This window comes from Harpia harpyja, chromosome 17, assembly GCF_026419915.1.
Source record: "Harpia harpyja isolate bHarHar1 chromosome 17, bHarHar1 primary haplotype, whole genome shotgun sequence".
Classification (NCBI taxonomy): Eukaryota; Metazoa; Chordata; class Aves; order Accipitriformes; family Accipitridae; genus Harpia; species Harpia harpyja.
Window position 1 is genome coordinate 24457605 of NC_068956.1, and position 13674 is coordinate 24471278.

General features: G+C 38.4%; 1 protein-coding gene across 4 annotated transcripts in view; it reads left to right on the forward strand.

Moving 5' to 3' along the window:
* Window positions 1-13674, forward strand: part of CDK8 (cyclin dependent kinase 8) — an 87869-nt gene that overhangs the window by 45480 nt on the left and 28715 nt on the right. The gene's annotated exons all lie outside the window — the stretch shown is intronic.

Below are 13674 nucleotides of genomic sequence, written 5' to 3' on the forward strand. Positions count from 1 at the left end.
ATAGCTTTAATAGTGTTCCTGGAAATGTAATCAATGACTAGTTATTTGTCTTCTATTTTCATGCCCAATAAATGCTTTTACAGAGTGCCAGTCTCTGTTTAAACCGATGTGAAAAGATTTATCTTTGATAAATAACATTTTCAGAACTGAAATACAAGGAAGCTTTGCTTTATTAAAATAATTGTATGGATATTGTTTCTAATTTGCTCCTGGTTTTAGAAAGGAGACAAAAGCCTCGACACGGAGGGAAAAAGTCAAAAAGATTGTGGTGGCTCTGTCATGACTCATGAAATAGTGGAGCAGAGCATAATGTAGAAATATATAGTGCATGCTACTACTGAGACACACTTTGTTTTAAACCAAAATGTAATGTCTTACTCTAATGTTCTGCCTGCAATAGTACTCTTCAGTATGTTTTTAAGAGGCGTACAGAAAACAAATGACCTGTCATCAAGAATCTAAATTTTTTTGATGTTTTACTTTCTACAGTTTCAGAAAATTTATGAACTTAAGCATAATTGAGTTTAAAAAGAAAACCATGCATGTTGTTAACTGGATGGCTCAGGAGATTGGTAATTTATTACAGAGCCTTTCACATCTAGGTCTGTAGCTCAAATGTAGTTTAAGTTGGCAACTGCGACAGACTATTACCATCTCATTTTCTGACCTATGTGAAATGAGTTGGTGGTCTCAGTCCAGCATGAAGTTTTCTTCCAGCAGAAAAACCACCATCACAATTGGCTATCTTTTGATAATCTGAGGAAGAGACCAAAAGCTTGAGGCAGAGACTGAGAGGTCTTCCCACTGGAACCTTGTCAAGCCATGTTGGTGAGAATCCTATAAAAGCTGTGCAGGGGCTGCTTGTGCCGCCTCGTCCATGGAAACCTTCGGGTTTGTCGCTTTGAAACTGTTCAGTAGGAGCTGGATTTAGAAGGCACGTGTTTCATGCAGGAGAAAAGACAGAATTGTATCTGTCAGATATTTTCTTCCTTTTATTTGGGTCCCTGGGAATAGCCTGAGTAACAGAAGGGGTTCTGCCTAGTGTTTTGTCTTAGCAAGACAGGGGCATATTGGTGCAAAGTTAAGCTTGCAAATTGGGACTCCAATAGCATGTATATTCTGATCCAAAGCAAAATAACTGACATTAATGCTTGTTCGTAGATGTGGGTTTCTGTTCCAGGATACCTGTAATATTAGCCTGCAGGAATATTGGTGTTAAAACATCAATTTTAACTCCTGATTGGACAGCTGGACAGATTTATTATGTTTCTCTTACTGTGCCTTTAAAATGATAGGTGTTGCTGTAGTTCCTAAGTGTTTTATGTTTCCCTAGATTTAAATGTGTACAGATACACAGAGTTGCTTAAGTAACATGCTTGCTTTCATTTCATATAGTAGCTGTTACAAGAGTGATGGTGCTTGGGAGTGGTAGGAAGCTAAAGAATACAGTACTTCAGTAGAAGAGTCTGTTCTTTGCTACATCTCTCTCATAGGATAAGGATGTTTTTTAAAGGGTAAGAAAGCTCATCTCTTGGGAGAGTAATTAATTATCTTCCATTTAAGTGCAATTTTCTGGTTTTAGGGGTTTGGGTTTTTTAGGATGTCTTAATGAAGTTAGTTTTTAGGTAGGTAATGTTTTGCAGTTTTTTGAGATCTTGACTTCCGTAATCAGAAACTAAATACGGCATAAAGTAACTCCTTTCTTGCTAGCATCCAGAAACCAGGCAGTAAAACTTAATGGCTATTAAAATCACATAAACTTAGACCGAAATTTGCCTTCATAGTGGTGGAATCGAGGAATCTTAATTCATGTAAGATTTGTATAAAGTGAGTGTATTCTGTATGAAGCAGTAAAAACTGTAGGAAGACAATTGTCTGTTGTGTTTTTTCTAGTCGTGGTTTGTCTTTTACAAAGGAAATGCATACAAATCTTAGCACTAACTCAACTATTTAAATAGTTAACTCTCGTTGCTATTTTTTTTCCTTTCACTGGTTACATGAAAGCCAATTCACCATTTCCATCAGAGCAAGGGAAATGTTGATTGTATTTGTTATCTTTGAATGCTGCTGTGCTTGAGTAGTTAGCTTTTCCATAAGTCTTTGAAACATACCAGTAACATTTTTCAACAAATAAATGTCAGTCCTTGTAAAATTTCTTATTTGGCTTGCATATGCTTCAGCTTTTTTAATTTCATGACTGAGCGCAATTGAAAGCAGATTGTTTATTCATGCTCTGACTGTAGCAGGAAGGAAATAAGAATACTTCATGTAATTACCACAAAGGGCATCAATTATAGTTTTAATAATGTTTTGAATTTAGTTATCAAGCATGCTTGAAACATACTGCATTTTGCTGACTTCTTTTCCTAGTATTTTTTCCATTTTATCATATCCAGCTATTGGACTTCTTCCTTTACTCAAAGTTCTTATTCCACCCTAAAAATAAGCATAAGCAGAAGACTGGCCATAGATCTGTTTTCATCAATCTGCAACCACAACAGCAAGAGAAAAGAGAGGATGGACTTTGCAGCATGCTTGGAAGATTTCTTCGAGTAATGCGCTCAAAATAGAGGTCCCTTTGCATGGTACAGCAACTTCTGTGCCATGCCTGTTAGCATTTAAAAGTGCATTTTATTTAATATTAGTTCGTGTTAGTCCTGTCCACACAGTCAGGATCCAGTCTCAGCTAAGAGATGAGCACCCCTCTACTGGTTTTGTGTGGTGACAGTAAGATTAGTCTGCAATTTAAATTAATGATAGATTTTGGTCTGAAACAATTTAAAGTGCTCATGTGGTACAGCAATGCTTAAAAACATACCACCATCCCCCCAGAAAACCCCCAAACCCACCCCCAAACAAAAAACACCGGAGGAAATCTCACAGCTCGTACTTGTAGTACTGCAGCTTGAGACACTATGATGAAGTGTTCAGACTAAATTCCCTGGCCTGTTTCTTTGTGCATGGTGTGAGTGGGTGCTGAACAGATGAATTGCGACTTGGCAAGCCAGGTATGGAAGTGGGTAACACAGTGCTGGGCTCCTGCTTCCCGTTCTCCTCCTCCTATCTCTTGCCACAGGAATGACAGTCTCTTAGCCTTTGTCAGTAACATCTGTGTCCTAGTTAGTCTGGGATTGTGTCACTGTGGATGTGACCATTTGCAAACTAGCACTAGCACAATATACTGCAGCCTATTTAATGTGTTCCTAGTGTGCAGCTCAGCTAAACGGCTGCGGTGGGATGAACGCTGTTTTTTAATAAGCTTTCAGGCGGACAAGCTTTAATACATTTGGAACGTAGCTTCTTGGGACCTGGACTCTTCCCAAGGGTACCTGCTGCCAGGTTTGGGATTAGCGGGAACATTGAAGATACTCTTTTAACATTAAATGAGGAGAAGCCACTGCTAGGGTGGTTTTTTGTAGACAACATCTGAATCACTTTCCAGGCTCAGGCCGTGAATCACTTAAGTGTGTGCTTTAGGCAAAGTTAAATATATGGAACTTTTACCCTGCCAGTTTACCATTTTCTACATTAAAGCTCTCGAATCCAAGGATGTCTCCCTCATCAATATTCAAGGATTGCTTCAGAAATACAGGAATGCCCTTGAGTCCTGCTCTAGTGCTTACAAAACTGCGTGGTCATTTGAAGGAATGAACCTAAATGCTTAAGAACAAATAGTAGGAAAAGCTGTGCATGTTACTATAAAGAAGTTAGCAGCTTTTAAAAGCAGGGTGGTCTTCTACCCTGTTTAACTATATAAACAGATAATAGGCATTATTTCCCAAAAGGTATTGTAATGACTTACTGGTGATTTGCTTTCAAAGGAGAAAAAAAAACCCCAGCCCAAACCTAATCACCGTCTTGGTCGTCAGGTGTTGCATTTCCCAAGCTTTTGGTTTCCACGGTGGTTTTGATTATGTAAGTGTGTGCTTTCGTGAGATCACAAAAGAACAATGTGTCTGGCAGAACCTTGTTTTTTTGCATAGGCTATAATAACATGCCTTCCTGTGACTTGTAATTTACTGTAATTCTAAATATTCTATAGTTAAAATAACATTATCTAGTGTTTCCTAATGTTCCTGTTTACCGGGAACATGCCTACTCCCTTGCCTGCCTTCCTGAGCATTTTCTTTGGTTTAGATTAAACTTTCAAAATAGTAACTAATAAAAGTGTAGAAATGATCAGAAGAGACTGCAAAACTAAGTATTCGATGCTTGTGCCAGTGACTTTAAAAAAAAACCCAACTTTTTTTTTTTTTTTTTTAAGAACTGCTGTGCAAATGAGATTCCATTTGGCTTGCTTTTTTCTTGGACATTGTTGTTGGCAATGGCCTGCTAGGTCAAGCTCTTGATTGAGTAATGTCTGTCAGCTTTGTACAAATGCAGATTTGAAGATAGAAATACAGAGTATATTGCTGCAGTACTACCAGCCTTCCAATCAGAAAAGTAAAAGGCATACTGCTTAGAGATTTTTGAATTCATCATAGAGAAGCCTATAGCGATACATAAAATCATGAGCTTCATATAAGCAAATCATTGAGGCCACTTGCTTCGAAAGGTCAGAGCAATCAGGGCAGGTTCCTGAGGGGAAAAAAGCAAATGTCACTCCAATCTTCAAGAAGTGCGAGAACGAGCATCTGGGAAATTACATGCCAGTCACTCTTGCCTTGATCACTGGGCAAGTGATGGATCAAATCGTCCTGGCAGCCATTTCCAAACATTTGAAAGACATGAAGGTGATTGGGACTAGCCAGCATGGATTTATGAAGGGAAAAATCATGCTTAGCCAACCTGAAGGCCTTCAATGGCTAGCTCGATGGATGGGGGAAGAGCAGTGGATGTTGCTTACTTTAGTAAGGCTTTCAACACCGCGTCCCATAACATCCTTGTAGACAGACTAGTGAAGTACAGACTAGGTAAGTGCACAGTGAAGAGAGGTGAATTGAAAACTGCCTGAGTTGATCGGCTCAAAGGATTGTGATCAGTGCCACAAAGCTGAGCTGGACACCAGTCACTAGTGGAGCATCCCAAGGGCTGATACTGGGTTCAGTGCTGTTTAACATCATCATTAATAACCTGGACAATGGGACAGCGCATACCCTTGACAAGTTGACAGATGATTTCCAGAGGGGCCTTCCAACCTCAGCCATTCTGTGAATGTGTTGTATCTTCACCATTTGATTTGTCTTGAAAAATTCAATTCCTGCTTTTTTAAAATCTAAAATCCAGATCATTACAAATCAATAGAAGCTGGGGTGGGAGCAGGGAAGTGGGAGCAGGTGTGAGTAAAAAGAATATGAAAGGTCAAATAGCTCATATGGAATGAGGAACAACATGAAGAAAGTGGTGAAATACAAAACCTTTGCAGTGAAGGAGGACATTTTGGGGATGTATCTTGACTGCAGCATGGTGAGAGGGAGGACATGGTGCCATTTTTTTTTTCCGGAGGAAAAAAAAGATGATGTATCCCCGAAGGTTTTTTTGGAAGCTGTGTGGTCTTAAAATGAAAGATATATTTCTACTGGATGATCAAATTGTAACCAACTTTGGGTATGAAACGCTTCTGTAACCACAGTATCTCTAGAAAGATACCTAGGTCTTGAGAGATTAAAAAATTTGTCAATTCTATAGGATTAAAGTGTTATGGAGATTGGTATTTTAGATTTCTCTTGGATTAGCCCTATGTCTTGTATTCTTAGCTGGAATGCTATTCCTGTTGTGCTAAAGCACTGGAAACAAATGGAAAATATAAATGAAAATACAATATTCAGTCTACTTGTCCAGTTGTATTTGGGTCTTCATTACAAGACTTCCTGGTGATTTTGTAAATTTGTCATCTTTAAAGATAGTGAACGGATTTTTTTTGATTCATAGGCCACCTCCATTCAAGCAACTCTCGAATATGAATGTAATCATTCATAGCTTTTTACAGGTTGATCATCTTTAACCTCAGATCTTATAAGCAAGTGCAAGGTCATTTAACAAGTTTTAAGTAAGGATTGTGAAAGGATAGAGTAAAACTCCAAGATTTATGATACTATATGAGATCAACAGATACACCTGAAAATAATTTTTATCCAAGCAATCAGTGTTTAGCAAAAATGGGAAACAAATCCTAAAAGTTCTTGATAATCTTTTACCACATAGTACCGTTAGATTCCTATTTATATTAAGATGAAGTGCTGAATAGGGAAGTTTTGGTAGATATTTTTCTGATTGCAAGTAAAAAGCTTGTTTATAAACTTGATTTCAGATGAAAACATGGGTGCAAGGAAAGGTCAGAAATCTCACAATTTCAAGAACATTTTCCAAATCCACCTCTCTTAGACTACTGCTTTTATTCAAAGCCCCATTTACTTGATCATCAAGTCCAACCTTATCTGAGTATCATAAAGACAAGTGATTTTTTTTTTTTTTTTGCCTTTCATTATCTTCTGCAGGTGTTTCCAAAAGGTCTGACTATATCAGTTTGTCTGGTGTACTGACTTCTGTTTTGTTTGTTGGAACCTAAATTTAGTTTATCAGTAACTTTCTTGTTTCTTAGCCCAGTATTTCTTTTCCATAAATAATTCTCAAAGTAGTTAATCCTCTGTGGTGGTAAAAGCTAAATTCCACAACCTTGTCATATAGAACTGGCAGTGATACTGGCAACGCTTTTTTTGCTCTATTTGTGAACATACCTTGTTTTGAAACTGCAGTAAACATAATCTTTGTCCAAAGTTTAAACGTAAGGTCAAGGTGGAGCAATGTATATATTATTAGAAGAGCTTTGCTAATTTGCCTAGCCAATAATCTGACCAAATCTAAGCAGACTTACTCTTAGACTTATTGCTTAGAGGAAATGCAGGTAGAGTTTCTGAACTGGGAGTTCTGTAGTCAGTGAAAACTTCTACATCAAAGAAGTACAAGGTGCAAAAAAGAAATGGAAAAAGTAAGGCTGCTTATTTAACCACCAGATGTCTTGGGGACAGACGAGTACAACACAGATGAGTATTTGGAGACATGGAGTTACATTACATGATTATTGATACTTTAGTGAGATATTTTTCACTTACCTGCTGCAGAACCGTCAGACACAAGAAGCAATGGAAGCAGAGTATTTTTTCCTGACATTTCTATGTCATTGTAAATCAAATAATTTTTAATCTGTGATCTCGGACCAGTTAACAGGTAGCAAAGAACTGTCGCAAAAGGGGAACTGCAAATTTGAGGCTGAAAGTAACTTGTAGTTTTTCTTCATGTGGCTATAAATGCTACTGTGAAGAGTACTGCTTTTGTTTTCTTTCTCCTCTTTCCCCTAGAGCCCTTCAGTGCTAGGTAGAATGTTTCAGGACTGATCTTTATAACCATTTACATCTTTACCTTAGAAGGTATCAAATCAAGGCAGGCCTTTTCAGTGCCTTTCATCAAGAATTAATGTCGTTGTAGTGGCTTTTGAGAAGTTTGTCATTGCCTGGTGGAACGTAAATTTAATAACAGCACCAGAAACATGTGTCCACATATTGCATACTGATTTATAAACTGAAAACGAGGTGGTGCTTTAGAGTTTTACATAGGAGAAATGATAGCATTGCTACTATAGTCTCTAGGAAAAATAGCTGAAGAAATGCAAACGGTGTTGCATGTTCCACAATAAAAAAACCTTTATGTTGGTCTCCTGATACTGTGTGGCCATAGCCTGCCTGCTTAAGGAGACAAAGCTTACTTGGGCATGCCGTTTTTTTTGCTAGTTCCCCCAAGTAACATTTGCATCTGTTAGCAAATTTCAGATACATTTGGTAAAAAGATATGGTATCAAAACAGTCAAATACTTTCGAATTTCATGAAAAGCGGATGTCAAATAGAGGAGGACATGTGTTCTGGGAGAAATGCTTTGCAAGTTGCACCAGGGCCATTTCAGTTTGGTTTGTCTGCACTCTAAAGATAGTGGTTCGCTGGTCATTCATGGCGCACGCCTCTCTCCGCTGGCCCTGTATGCTTCGTCATCAAAACAGATGGCAGGTGGGAAAGGAGCTTGGGGATTCTGGATGCAGGGAAGAAGGGCATAGGAGGGAGCTGGAATATGTGCAGTGAGAAATGCAGGAGGAAGATCTAGGACTTTGATGCTGAGGATGTGGGCTTCAAGAGCTGCAGCCATCAGAGAACACTTTGTCCTGTTAAGATGCTCCAGATGGAAAGATTTCATGACGAAAAAGAGAACGAGTGAATTAATACATGAAGTATGTGAAAGATTGTAAAAAAACTATTTTTAAGTGAAGGTTTTTAACAAAGATTTCATATCTTTGTTCTTTATTGTAATTACTGAAACCTCACAAGTGTCCTTTATCCCTTCCCTAAGAGAATAAGGGCTGATCAGACTGTAATATCTTGATGCCTATAAGATTAAATCTGCCAAACCTACGAACAGCTCCTGTTAACTGTGAAGAAGGTTCAAAAAGGCACTGCCTGTTTAAAGTTCTATATAAAGTTCTATATATATTATTGTGACACCAAGTTGGGAGGCAGGGTCGATCTGCTCGAGGGCAGGAAGGCTCTACAGAGAGATCTGGACAGGCTGGATGGATGGGCCGAGGCCAACTGTGTGAGGTTCAACAAGGCCAAGTGCCGGGTCCTGCACTTGGGTCACAACAACCCCACGCAGCGCTACAGGCTTGGGGAAGAGCGGCTGGAAATCTGCCCGGTGGAAAAGGACCTGGGGGTGCTGGTCGACAGCCGGCTGAATATGAGCCAGCAGTGTGCCCAGGTGGCCAAGGAGGCCAACGGCATCCTGGCCTGTATCAGGAACAGTGTGGCCAGCAGGAGCAGGGAGGTGATCGTTCCCCTGTACTGGGCACTGGTGAGGCCGCACCTCGAGTCCTGTGTTCAGTTTTGGGCCCCTCACTGCAGGAAAGACATGGAGGGGCTGGAGCGTGTCCAGAGAAGGGCAACCAAGCTGGTGAGGGGCCTGGAGCACAAGTCTTATGAGGGGCGGCTGAGGGAGCTGGGGTGGTTTAGTCTGGAGAAAAGGAGGCTGAGGGGAGACCTGATCGCTCCCTACAACCACCTGAAAGGAGGGTGTAGTGAGGTGGGTGCTGGTCTCTTCTGTCAAGTGACTAGTGACAGGATGAGAGGAAATGGCCTCAAGTTGCGGCAGGGGAGGTTTAGGTTGGATATTAGGAAAAATTTCTTTGCTGAAAGGGTTGTCAGACATTGAAATAGGCTGCCCAGGGAAGTGGTGGAGTCACCATCCCTGGAGGTATTAAAAAAGCGCATAGACAAGGCACTTCAGAACATGGTTTAGTGGGCATGGATGATGGTTGGACTCGATGATCTTGAAAGTCTTTTCCAACCTAAATGATTCTATGACAATGTATCTCTTCTGCAGGATCTCTGAATGAAGGTATGGAGAATTCTATAGCAGACTCATTTAATTGGGGGCCGGAGGAATATGTAGCAAAACAGAAAGTCAAATAATTGAAAACGTTTTGTAGGAAAATTACACAGGTAATACAAAAAGTGTTTGGAAACATGCATAAGTGTTGCCCAAGTAGCATCATGTTTAACCAGAAAATGTCAAGGATTTTTGTGATGAATGTTTTAATAAGAATGTATAGAATGAAGAAAAGGGTTTTTCTAATACGGAAAAGTGGTTTGAGAGGGATATTTTTGATCCTCATGTTGCTTACAAAAACAATACTGCTTATATTTCACATCAGTGTATATGGTGCTTTTGGTATTTCTGACTATGTGAGGAAAATTGGACTATTTGGACATTTTGAAAGGTTTACTCAAGTGCATTCCTTGTGAAGTTGTAGGAGCTCCCTGTGAAAGTTGCCTTCATTGTTTAAGTGTCCAAAAGGCTTGAGGTTTCTATTAATGGTTCTTTATTAAGCAGCTTTAACAAGGAAGTGTTTAGAAGTGTGGTGTTCTGAAAATCTTTAGTCAGCTACCCAAAATTGTCTGATAGCTGAGAGATCCCATCACTTCATATGTGCCGAACTTGGCATTTTCAGTCAGTCGTAAATTCATTTAGTAGTTGTTACTGCAGCAATTTCAGAGTCTGTTTATACTGCCCCTCGCAGTATACTGCCCTCTTCAGAAAAGAAAGCAAGTTGTTTGCAGAAGGAATGTGCATTAAAACCTGTGCTTACTTCATTCTGTCGTGCAGTAAAAAAAATGGGAGAGGGGGGGAAGAGGAGCTGCAGCAGGATGTAGCTGTTCGGGTGTATGGAAAGATGGTCAGATGGCCACTGTCTTCATAACAGAAGTAAAGATTTGGAAGTTTTCTGTATTTCCCAACTATTTTTTTATTGAAATATTAGAAAATATTTTGCTTTCTTCTAGTTCCAGTAGCTGAGGATTTTCGAATACTGCAAAGGAGATACCTTCCTAGCAAGTGTAGTTACTCTATCATTCTGTCTTGAACTTCTCTACTTTTCAGAAAGCAGGGTGCCCGCCTGCAGAACTAGCATTCTTTTATCTAAAGAGGGCTCATTACTTAAGGTGCTGTTTTGTCAAATTTGGATTTGGTAAAATACTTTTGCTATTGCTTTCTTCAAGCTTAGAAATATTTTGACTTTTTTTAAATTCCAGGGTGTTTAAGTAGGTTGATAACTGAAGTAGATTGATGTAATGAGAATTATATGGGTGTAATATAAGTAATATATTGAGGAATATAATTAATATATGGATACCTGATATAATTTTTATATCTATCTATCTATCTATATATGTGAGGATTTTTTAAAGTAGTTTGAATCTGGTTTTGTCTTTTTTACAGCAAAAGTCCTGCCCGAGTTAGGTGAAATGTTGGGAATGCAAATACATTAACTGATAGGCAGACTATACTAGACTTCTTTCTTCACTGTAACTTTAAACTTGTTCTTTTGTTACTAGCTTGGTTTTTAATGTGCTGGCTTTCCAAGGCGGCCAGATACTTGCTTATGGTGCTGGAGAGAGAATAATGTGAATAAGTAATCCTTCACTCTTTGAAGACCAGCTCAGTCATCTCAGCACATTGCCACACAGTAGTGATAGGTAAACTGGCTGAGATAACTCTCATAGCCAGATATATAAATACAAATATAGAGGTAAGACTTCTACAGAGGAAAGGCATTCTAGAAATGTGGAGATCTAATTTCTGTTGTAAAGGTAATGAGCTGTACTAGCCAAATGGAAAAAGTATCAATGTAACTTTTGGTTCTGACATGAGAGAGGTATGGAGGACCACAAGCTCTTTGATCACAAATGTACCTTTGAAGTAAGCTTAGTCAATAAAAATCCTGCAGTAGGATTTAGTAAAAACCCTGGAGTATGATTTTAGAAACACTTAGATGCAGTTTCCAGTTTAGTTTTGTTGGTTTTTTAGTACTAAATGCCTTGTTAAGGTTGTGGCAAAGTTATCACTGAATAAAATGCTGTGGAAGATAGGAATATAAATTGTTCAAAATACAGGAAATAGCCATAATAATTGTTTTGTCTGCATCCTGCTGTAGAAGGAAAATGCATTGATCTCTGTGTGTAATCTGTACTCATAATATAGAGGAAAAGTTGAAAAGATAAGAAGATCCTTTGATTAAATTGAGCAGTTTCAAAGTAGCCTGTGAAAAATTCACCTTATAAATAGGGCACACTTGTCCCATATAAAACCTTGCTCTGTATGAGCTCCCAACTTCATCCGACTTGCTCTGAACACAAGTGACACAAAAGATAATCTTTGGGGCGTTGCTTGAAATACTGTGTTTGTTCTGTGGACAAAGGTGTTTCAAGAAGTAAGTGCAAACAAAGCCCAGACAAACCACTGGAAAGTGCATAGTAATAAATTGCGTAGCCTTTTCACCTTTTTTTTTCTTTTTTTTTCCTTCGTCCAGGGCAGGAGGAGTTATGTATTAGTACAAGTAGGGTGATATGGAAGTGATGAGAGTACTATTTAAATGAAAAACAAAAATAAAATAGCGCTGTTAAGGACAATGGCATTGGCTACCACAACTGCATGCAAACCAAAGAGTAAATAAGGCAGTTTTCTTCCTTTGTGTGAAAGTATTAGGAAGTATGAGATTACAGTACTGCTGAATGCCTGTCAACCTGCAGAAGCTGCTCCAACAAAATGAGTGAACAAAAATGATACTCAGTGTTTTTTATTACCCATTCAAAATCCTCAGTTGTGAGGCAGAACTCTGAATTGAAAAAGGAGACGGGATTATATGCGGAATAACACAGTACCTAAAAACCAGTTTCAGTGCACACTCTTCTTGCATTTGATGCTGATCTGATGTGTCCACAGCATCCAGAGTCATCCTGAGCTATGAATGAGTAATGACTTGTGTAGCAAAACCCACAGGAAATAAACTTCTGCAAGACTATTTGTTTTAATTTATTAGGTTTGTTATTACACTTTTGCATGATGTGTTAATGATATTTGACATGTTAGATTTTCCTGCTGTAATAATGTTTTTGCCCATGATATCCACCTTTCCTACCTTGGAGATTTAATACAGAAAGTCACACCCTGCAGCTCGTCCTGATGTATGTTTTTAGGGAGTGGGAGAGTTGGCCTGGAAAGTCTAATTAATTTTTTTTCTTTCAACTCTAATTCCATTCCAATGAAAGTGGTAGAAAAGCCTGTGTATTAGGCTATGTACAAGCTCTAATAAGTTACGTTGCCCCAAGTTGTCAGTGACTGAGTGACAGCAATGGAAGGAAATTCTTGGAGTGTGTTCAGAGCATAAAAATGTAACAGTGAGGCCAACAGCTTTCATCAGGCTGAAACGGAGATAAAATATGGTGATGGTAACTAGCAGAAGGCCTCCCTGGCATAGATACGGCATCCCTCTATCTTCTATCTTATCCAAATGCTTTCTGTACTTTTAAAATTTTTTGAGCATGTGTGCTTTGATAATTTAGGTTTTTGGTTTTGTTTGGCTGTTACTGGTAATTTTAACGGTTTCTGGTTTTAATGAGAATTTTATTTAGATACTTGATTTACTTTTTTTTTAAACAGATCTGAGATGTTCTTTATAAGAAGATAATTAACAAGAAGTATTAAATTAAAATAGATTTTCTTTATTTTCCAGTGCTTTTCACAATTCACGTGTTTTTTAATTAAAAAGATGACTTTAATGTTTAGATTTAATACACGTTGAGTTCTGTGGAGCCATTGTTTTCACCACTGTTTGTGGTGGTCTTTTGATGATAATTTATTTTAAAGCCCCGAATCAGTTAATAAATGCAACCAAAATTATCTTAATTATGAATGCACATCTTTGAATTCAAGGAAGTAAATTAACTTCAGAAAAGTGCTGATACTATCATTTGAATATGGTTGTATTGACACTTTAATTGTGCTAGAGTACTATTTAGCATTGAAGTAGTCGGTTTTGTTCAAAGTGGGAAGAGAATTCTTTTCTTTAACCATAAAATGTTCAAAAAAGTTAGTTCCAATCCCTAAGAATGCAATAGGGGAGCATCCCACCTTGATAATAAGTAAGTGTTTTGGTGTATGTTATGATTACTTGAAGATCAACAAGGTTGTTAAGACAGATGTACCTTAGAAGCATAAATGTTTTGTGCGTCATAGTCCCTGAGATGGGCTGTGACTTTTGCAAGGCTAGCTAAAGGCTAGTAGGTTTTTGCTGCACAGTTTTTCTTGTCAGAGGACCTAACTGGGAAGTGATAATATATTTCACATCAATATATTTC